This window comes from Malania oleifera, chromosome 5 (assembly GCF_029873635.1).
Source record: "Malania oleifera isolate guangnan ecotype guangnan chromosome 5, ASM2987363v1, whole genome shotgun sequence".
NCBI classification, from domain to species: domain Eukaryota; kingdom Viridiplantae; phylum Streptophyta; class Magnoliopsida; order Santalales; family Ximeniaceae; genus Malania; species Malania oleifera.
The window spans coordinates 88,644,760-88,652,624 of record NC_080421.1 but is presented as its reverse complement, the minus strand read 5'-3'; the positions used below and the strand labels follow the sequence as shown (position 1 = coordinate 88,652,624).

The following is a 7,865-nucleotide window of genomic DNA, read 5'->3' as shown; positions in this document are numbered from 1 at the left end:
GTTTCCTAAGTTCATTGCATTCAAATGGATTTCTACATCAAGAATCTATGAGAGATAGTTGTTGCCTTTGATGTTAAGGGAAACAAACTCAACTTTGCTTAGGCTCGACATTTAAATAAATTAACAATAATAAAGTGATTTAGAAAAGCGAAACATACTTACTAAAATAATATAGAAATAGTAATATAAATATTTTTTTTGGAAGATTAAAAATATGCCCTCAATAAGAGGTAAACAATTATTATCGCTTATGGAGATTAAATATATTGTCTCTTCAGGAGACTTATCTCTTCGGGAGATTAAATATATAACCTCTTCATGATGACTATTTTACCATCTCTTCTGGAGATTGGTAATATATATATTAGACAGTATAGAAATAAAATCAGTCATTGAGGTGGTATTAATAAACAAAAATAAAACTGTCCATTAAGACGGTATATATATAAATATATCAGTTTGGTAGAACATCGTGCTGATAACGTGTTATAAAATAATACAAGAATAAATAAACGTGGATAATTAGAAAGTAATGAAGATAAGCAAAAAATAAAATAAAAAATAAAATAGTGAGAGCGGATTTACGTGGTTCGATTTACACCTACTCCATGAGCGGATGATATCAGTAATCTACTATGTTAAGAGGAATTACAACATGTATTTGAGTTTGTATAAATTTGCCACTATCTTACCTTATAAAATATCCCACTCTTTTCTCTTCTTTCTTTCTTTTTTTAGTTTCTGCTCTGCTCTCTGTTCACTTCTGTTTATCTTGTGCATGTATTCTTCTCTGCGTTTGCGCTACCTCATTTCTTCTTCGCAGCTCATCTTTATATAGCTGAGGAGTAGTCAGTGATGATTTGGATTTATTATCATAATGGAGGTAAGTGTATGATAATTGATGAGAGAGAAGTGGAATGGGGGAGATGGGATAAGAGAGATGAGGGAAATAGTTGGGGAACTGATAAGAGGGAGCATGTGAGAGGTGATTTTCAGTTATGTGATTGACAGCCACCATACTTTATTTTATAACAAATCCAAAATATTATGTTCCATAAACATCTAATTGCAAATCATTAGGCTAATTTTATTATTTTCCCTTTTTACCCTTGGGGGACTAATGACCCGACTCATATTTATCCATTCATCGCACCCCGTGATAGAAGGCGACGGCGTCGTATTACCGCAGGGTTTGTACGTTCCATCTCTCTCTCTCTCTCTCTCAAGGATGCCGATGAACCCTGTTGAGTACACCGTGGTACTACTCTCTCTCTCTCAAAATTGAATTGAATCGCCTCGTGAATTCGACTGATTCGTGGAACAGGTTGATGCGTTCACAGACTCGGCGTTCCAGGGGAACCCAGCGGCGATTTGTTTCTTGGAAGAAGAGAGAGGTGATGATTGGTTGCTAGCAGTGGCGCGCGAGTTCAACGTTTCCCAAACTTGCTACTTGACTCGGATCACTGATTCTGAGTCGCAGACTGGTGACTCGCCCGATTGTATTCTAAACCCTAGGTTCCGTCTCAGATGGTTCACACCTGTTACTGAGGTTAGTTTCTTTCTGCTGAAAGATTGCTAAAGAAAAAGATTTTCCTTTTATGATCTGTGAAAAAAGTATAAAAAAGAAAAAGAAATTTCAATTTATTTGAGAATGATGGGGCTCAAAATATACAGAATAAGCTTAAAAAATTTCTCTCCCCCTTCTTTTCTTCCATTTCTCGGCAAGGGAGCACAAAATTATTTTGGTCTCAATTACAACTGCAATGCTCAAATTCCCTTCCGCCACGCGAGCTGATGGTTTAATTTTTTTTAATTTTATTTTTGTAAATACATTCTGCGATTAATAGGCACCATGGATTTGCTTCTGATTTTATTTTATTTTATTTTATTTTATTTTTTTTTTTGTGGATTAGTCTCGTTTTTTAGATTTTCTTGAAGTATTTTCTATGCTTGTGTGCTGGAGCGTCACCTACGAGTGACACGTTGCATTTGAACCACCTGAGTGTAGCGAAAAGTGTAGGAGGGTGGGCTAGGTCGTCGCCCCGAAGCGACGCGCCATGTCGGCCCCTGGGTATGGTGTCAAATATGCGAGGGTTGCTGCATCATTCTAGACGTGAACAAGTAAAAACGTTAGTTCAAGAAACTAGAATTAGATTAGCAACTTGGAATATAGGGACACTTACGGGTAAAAACATGGAAATTGTGGATACAATGATCAGAAGAAGAATTAATATAATTTTCTTTGAAGAAACTAAGTGGGTGGGGGAGAAAGTTAGATAAATTGATAAATCAAGATTTAAACTTTGGTACACTGGAAAAGAAAAACATAAGAATGGAGTAAACTTTATTATAGGCAAAACTTAAAAGATAGCGTTGTGGATGTAATTAGAATAGGGGATAGAATTATAAAAATCAAGATGGTATTAGGACAAGGGATAATAAATATCATTAGTGCTTATGCTCCTCAAGTTGGCTTAGTAGAAAATCTTAAGAGACAATTTTGGGAAAATATGGATGGTATTATACAAGGCATACCAGAGGTTGAGAAAATATTTTTAGGAGGAGATCTGAATGGACAAGTTGGAAGAGATAATAAAAATTATGAGAGGATACATAGAAGATATGGATATGAAGACAAAAATGAGTTTAGGGAGATGATCTTAGACTTCATTATGTTATATGATTTTAATATAATGAATACTTGCTTTAAGAAGAGAGAAGAACACTTAATAACCTGTAAAAGTGGACAAAATAGAAGTCAAATAGAATTTTTTTTTTTTACTAGAGGGGTAGATCGTTTATCTTGCAAGGATTGTAAAGTTATTTCAGGTGAGAGCCTAACCATACAACATAGAGTCTTAGTGTTAGATATATGTATTAAAAAATGGAAAAAGAAGGATAAATTAAACCAGTGTAAGAGAACTAGATGGTGGAACCTAAAAGAAGAAAATATGATAAAATTTAAAGATAAAATGATCAAAGATGGAGATTGGACCATAGAGGATGGGATAGATACAATTACTTTTTGGAATAGATTAGCTAAATCTATTAAAAAGATAGCAAAAGAGATTTTAGGTGAATCAAGGAGAAGATTTTCGAATAGCAAAAAGAGTTGGTGATGAGATAAAGATGTACAAAAAATTAGAAAGACAAAAAGAATTTGGTATAAAGCGTGGCAAAAATGTAGAAATAGAGATAACTTTGAAAAATATAAGGAGGCAAGAAAAAAATATAAAAAAAGGCTGTTAGTGAAGTTAAATATAGATCATTTAATAGTTTGTATGATAGATTAGGTACAAAAGAAGGGGAAAGAGATATATTTAAACTTACTAAAGTTAGAGAAAGGCAGAGTAAGGACGTAGGAAATGTAAAATGTATAAAAAGTGAGAATGATATTGTCTTGGTTAAGGACGAAGACATTAAAGAAAGATGACAAAGTTACTTTAGTAAGTTGTTTAATGAAAACCAATTAGAAGGCTTAAATTTAGAGTTTTCAAATGGGGAAAAAACTAAAAATATGAGATTTATTCGTAAAATTAGAATTAACAAAGTTAAGTTTGTACTAAGAAATATGAAAAATGGGAAAGTTATGGGACCAAATAACATCCCATTTGAAGTTTTAAAATGCTTAGGTGATAACGGAATTTTATGGTTAACTAATTTATTTAATACAATTGTAAAAACTAAAAATATGCTAGATGAATGGGGGAAAAATACTTTAATACCTATATACAAAAATAAAGGAGATGTTCAAAATTGTAATAACTATCGTGGAATTAAACTTATGAGTCATACGATGAAACTATGAGAAAAGGTAGTTGAACAAAGATTAAGGTTAGAAACGAAGGTCTTAGAAAATCAATTTGGTTTTATGCCTGGGAGATCTACCACAGAAGCTATTTATCTTTTAAGAAGATTAATGGAAAAGTTTAGGGAAAAGAAGAGAGACTTGCATATGGTATTTATTGACCTTGAGAAAACATATGAAAGGATACCTAGGGAAATTCTGTGGTGGGTTTTAGAAAAAAAGGGTGTATGTAGTAGGTATACCGATGTCATTAAGGATATGCACGATGGAGTAATGACTAGTGTAAGGACTATAGATAGAGAAACTAGAGAATTTCCAATCACCATAGGTGTACATCAAGGATCGGCTTTGAGTCTTTATCTTTTTGCTTTAGTGATGGACCAATTGACTAAGAGTATTCAAAAAGAGGTTCCATGGTGTATGTTGTTTGCAGATGATATTGTATTAATTGATGAAATTAAGGACGGAGTAGAGGCTGAGTTAGAATTATGGAGAGAAGCTTTGGAATCTAGAGGCTTTAGGATGAGTAGAAATAAGATAGAATATGTGAAATGTAATTTTAGTAATGATAGGAGAAATATTGGAGACAAAGTTAAACTTGATGATGAAGAGATAAATAGCACTTGTAGATTTTGATACCTTGGATCTATTATGCATCCTGAATGAGAAATTGAAGATGATGTAATGCAGAGAGTTAAAGCAGGTTGGGTAAAATGGAGAAGTGCTTCAAGTGTGCTCTGTGATCGTAGAATACCCTCAAAATTGAAAGGAAAGTTTTATAGGACAGCTATTAGACCAGTTATGCTATATGGATCGGAATGTTTGGCGACGAAGAAACATAATATCCAAAAAGTAAAAGTTGCCAAGATGAGAATGCTTAGATGGATGAATGGATAACATTGAAAGATAAATTAAGGAATGAACATATTCGTGTTAAGTTAGGTGTAACTCCTATAGAAGATAAGATAAGGGAGGGACGGCTTAGATGGTATGGACACTTGCAACGCAGGCCACATAGTGTACCTATGAGGAAGAGTGACTTAGTTATTGTGGGAGGCAATAGAAGGGGTAGGAGTAGACCTAAAATAACTTGGGAGGAGATAGCAAGAATTTAATATCCTTGAATCTATAAAAAGAAATAGTTCATGATCGCATAAATTGGCAGAAGATGATTCATATAGCCGACCCCACCTAGTGGGACTAAGGCTTGGTTTTGTTGTTGTTGTTGTCGTCATTTTCTATGCTTGTGGAAACATGAGTTTTATTAATCTTAGCATTTGAAAGCACTTTGGAAATTCTCGTTTTGCTTTTGTAAGTAAAAATAGAGTAAGAAAAGTAATTCTAACGCCAAGTAAACATTTTTGAAGGCAAGGAAAAAAATGATTCTAACATGCAAGAGGAAAGGAGCCATTTTCATGGAGATGAAAATATCCATTTTGTGTTGCAGGTTAACCTTTGTGGTCATGGAACATTAGCAGCTGCGTACACTATTTTCACATCTGGTTTGGTTAATTCCAACAAAATTGAGTTCTTGACATTATCTGGAGTTCTCTCTGCGAAAAGGGTTCTAGAAATCAGGAAGTGTGATGCCTCGAACTGCCAGAATGGTGAAAAACAAGAGCATTTCTCAATCCAATTGGACTTCCCTGCCGTCCCTATCATTGAGTAGGATTCTGCTGAGGTTTCATCAGTTTATAAAGCCTTGAATGGTGCTTCCATGATTGATATAAAGAAGACAACCACAGATGATCTCCTTGTATTTCTCTACCTAAATTTGCTATTTCCACCCCCACTCCTTTTTATTTTCTGATGCATCCATCACAATTTTTAGAAAATAATCTCTATGTTTTGGTTATCTGATTGTCTACTAATTGGAAAAGGGGTTATATTTGTGATGTGAAAAATGAATGAGGGGAGTCATTCAATTTTTATATCACATTAAGAAATATTATATGTGAAGAGTTCATTAACAATGCTGAATTATGTGAATCTTTGGAGGCATAGAGCCCGTTTGCTTTTTTTTTTTTTCGGCTGAGCAATGCAGCCTATTTGCTTGATTTTTGGATTCCAGTCTTAACTTAGAGAGAGTGAAGCTAGTTGTTTCTTCCAGGTTGAGCTCTCATCAGGGAAAGCAGTTGTGGATTTTCAGCCACAGTTTGATGACATTGAAAGATGCCCAGGAAGGGGGTTGATTATAACAGGCTTTGCGCCCCCGGACTCCGGATTTGATTTTTTTAGTCGCTTTTTCTGTCCGAAATATGGCATCAGGGAGGTAATATATTGACATTTGATCTCAAATATTTGAATTGTCTTTGGAAGGAGATCGCATCCTGAATTCATTGTATTCAACCCCCCCCCCCCCCCCCTCTTTTAATGCTTTTCGTTTGATTTTCATTTCTATCATGGCCAATTGGAACGTATTTCTATTATTGTAAATGGCATCTTCTCACGAGGTACATGTCTAGCAACAAGGTTTCGAGGGACTTTCAGACAGTAGTTATATGGATTATTTTTTGAAACTTTATGTGTATGAGACGAAGCCCATGAACCGAAATGGTTTATGCTAAATTTGAAGTTTTGAATAACCATATGAGCTGTTTTGCAGCGTCAACACAACTGTTATGATTGCCATTTCTTACATCTCTGAAGTGGAGTTGACAACTGTAAAATGAGATCTGAGCAGTTTTAAAGAGCTGTATTCTGTAGCAAAACCCAAAATCTTTCTTCTAAGATTCTTCGTGGCTAACTTACAAATCGTTTAGGATAGAACTTGGAACTGAAGTGGAAAGAGCTATGGACAATAGATGTTAAAATTTGTAATGGAGGTTGTGAATACACTTTCATGATACATGTTTGGGCTTTTCTTCTTCAGGATCCTGTTTGTGGAAGTGCACATTGTGCCTTAGCAACCTATTGGTGCAAAAAGCTGGGAAAGTGTAATTTCATTGCATATGCGGTAATTTTTTTTTGTCTCAATCACTCTCAGCATTATCATCATCATGTTCATCATAGTAATTATGCTGTTTGGTTGGTTCAGGCATCACCCAGAAGTGGAATATTGTACCTGAATTTTGACAAGAAGAACCAGAGAGTCCTGCTTCGAGGGAAGGCTGTTGCTGTGATGAAAGGTTCCCTTTTAGTATAAATTTGGAGTTCCTCAGCATCATGCCTGAATTGATAAACTGAGGTTAACACTCGTCCAGTTTTTAAAAGACCCTGGAATTTAAATTTACTCTCTTCAATTCGTAAAGCTCATGGATTCCTTGCATGCAAGCCTGCAACTCCTTAAAGTTTGAACATGGTGTGAAGAACATTAGATTCTTGTAACATATGAAATCTGGAAGTCGAATCGTATGTTTGGAAAGATTTTGGGTTTGGATTTGTATTGAATTTAAATAAGATGAAATATAAAATTATATTAAGATTTGTCCAATTTTATCCAAATTCAAATCGAAGGTTTGAAATTCATGCTTTCAAATGCACATTTAAATGACAATAAACCCAACAAGCTAAAAATAAACACATATCATTAACAAATTAAACTTAGCCAATCATGTTTGCAATCCAAAATTTTCGGAACAAATTAAATCACCAATGAATTATTGCAATAATAAAATAAAAGACAATAAAATTAAAAGAACAAATTAAATCAACAATGCATCATTTAAAACAATAAAATAAAAGACAATAAAATTAAACGAAACAAATTAATTCGACTATAAACCATTCAAAATAATAAAATAAATGATCACTAAAAATAAAGAAACAAGAGGAAGAAAGCACAGCATTGGTCGAACCACACAGGCAGCATAAATCATTTAAACACATATCATTAACAACAAAATAGAATGCAACAATAATAGTGATGAATAGAAAATAAACCCGAATCTTATGTAAAGTTTGTATATGCGGAAAGTCATAAGAGATCCATTGAGAATTTTCAAAGAGAGTGCTTGGAAAAATGCTATCCAATTGAGAATCACCAAAGATAAAGAAGTTGAAAGTAATAGCAACCTTGCATTTGGAGAATATGATAAATTCGATCCGTTTGTCCATT

General features: G+C 34.1%; 1 pseudogene; it reads left to right on the top strand.

The window, feature by feature from the left end:
- Positions 1–1,164: 1,164 nt before the first annotated feature.
- Positions 1,165–7,241, top strand: LOC131155394 (uncharacterized; annotated as a pseudogene).
- The last annotated feature ends 624 nt before the right edge of the window (positions 7,242–7,865 follow it).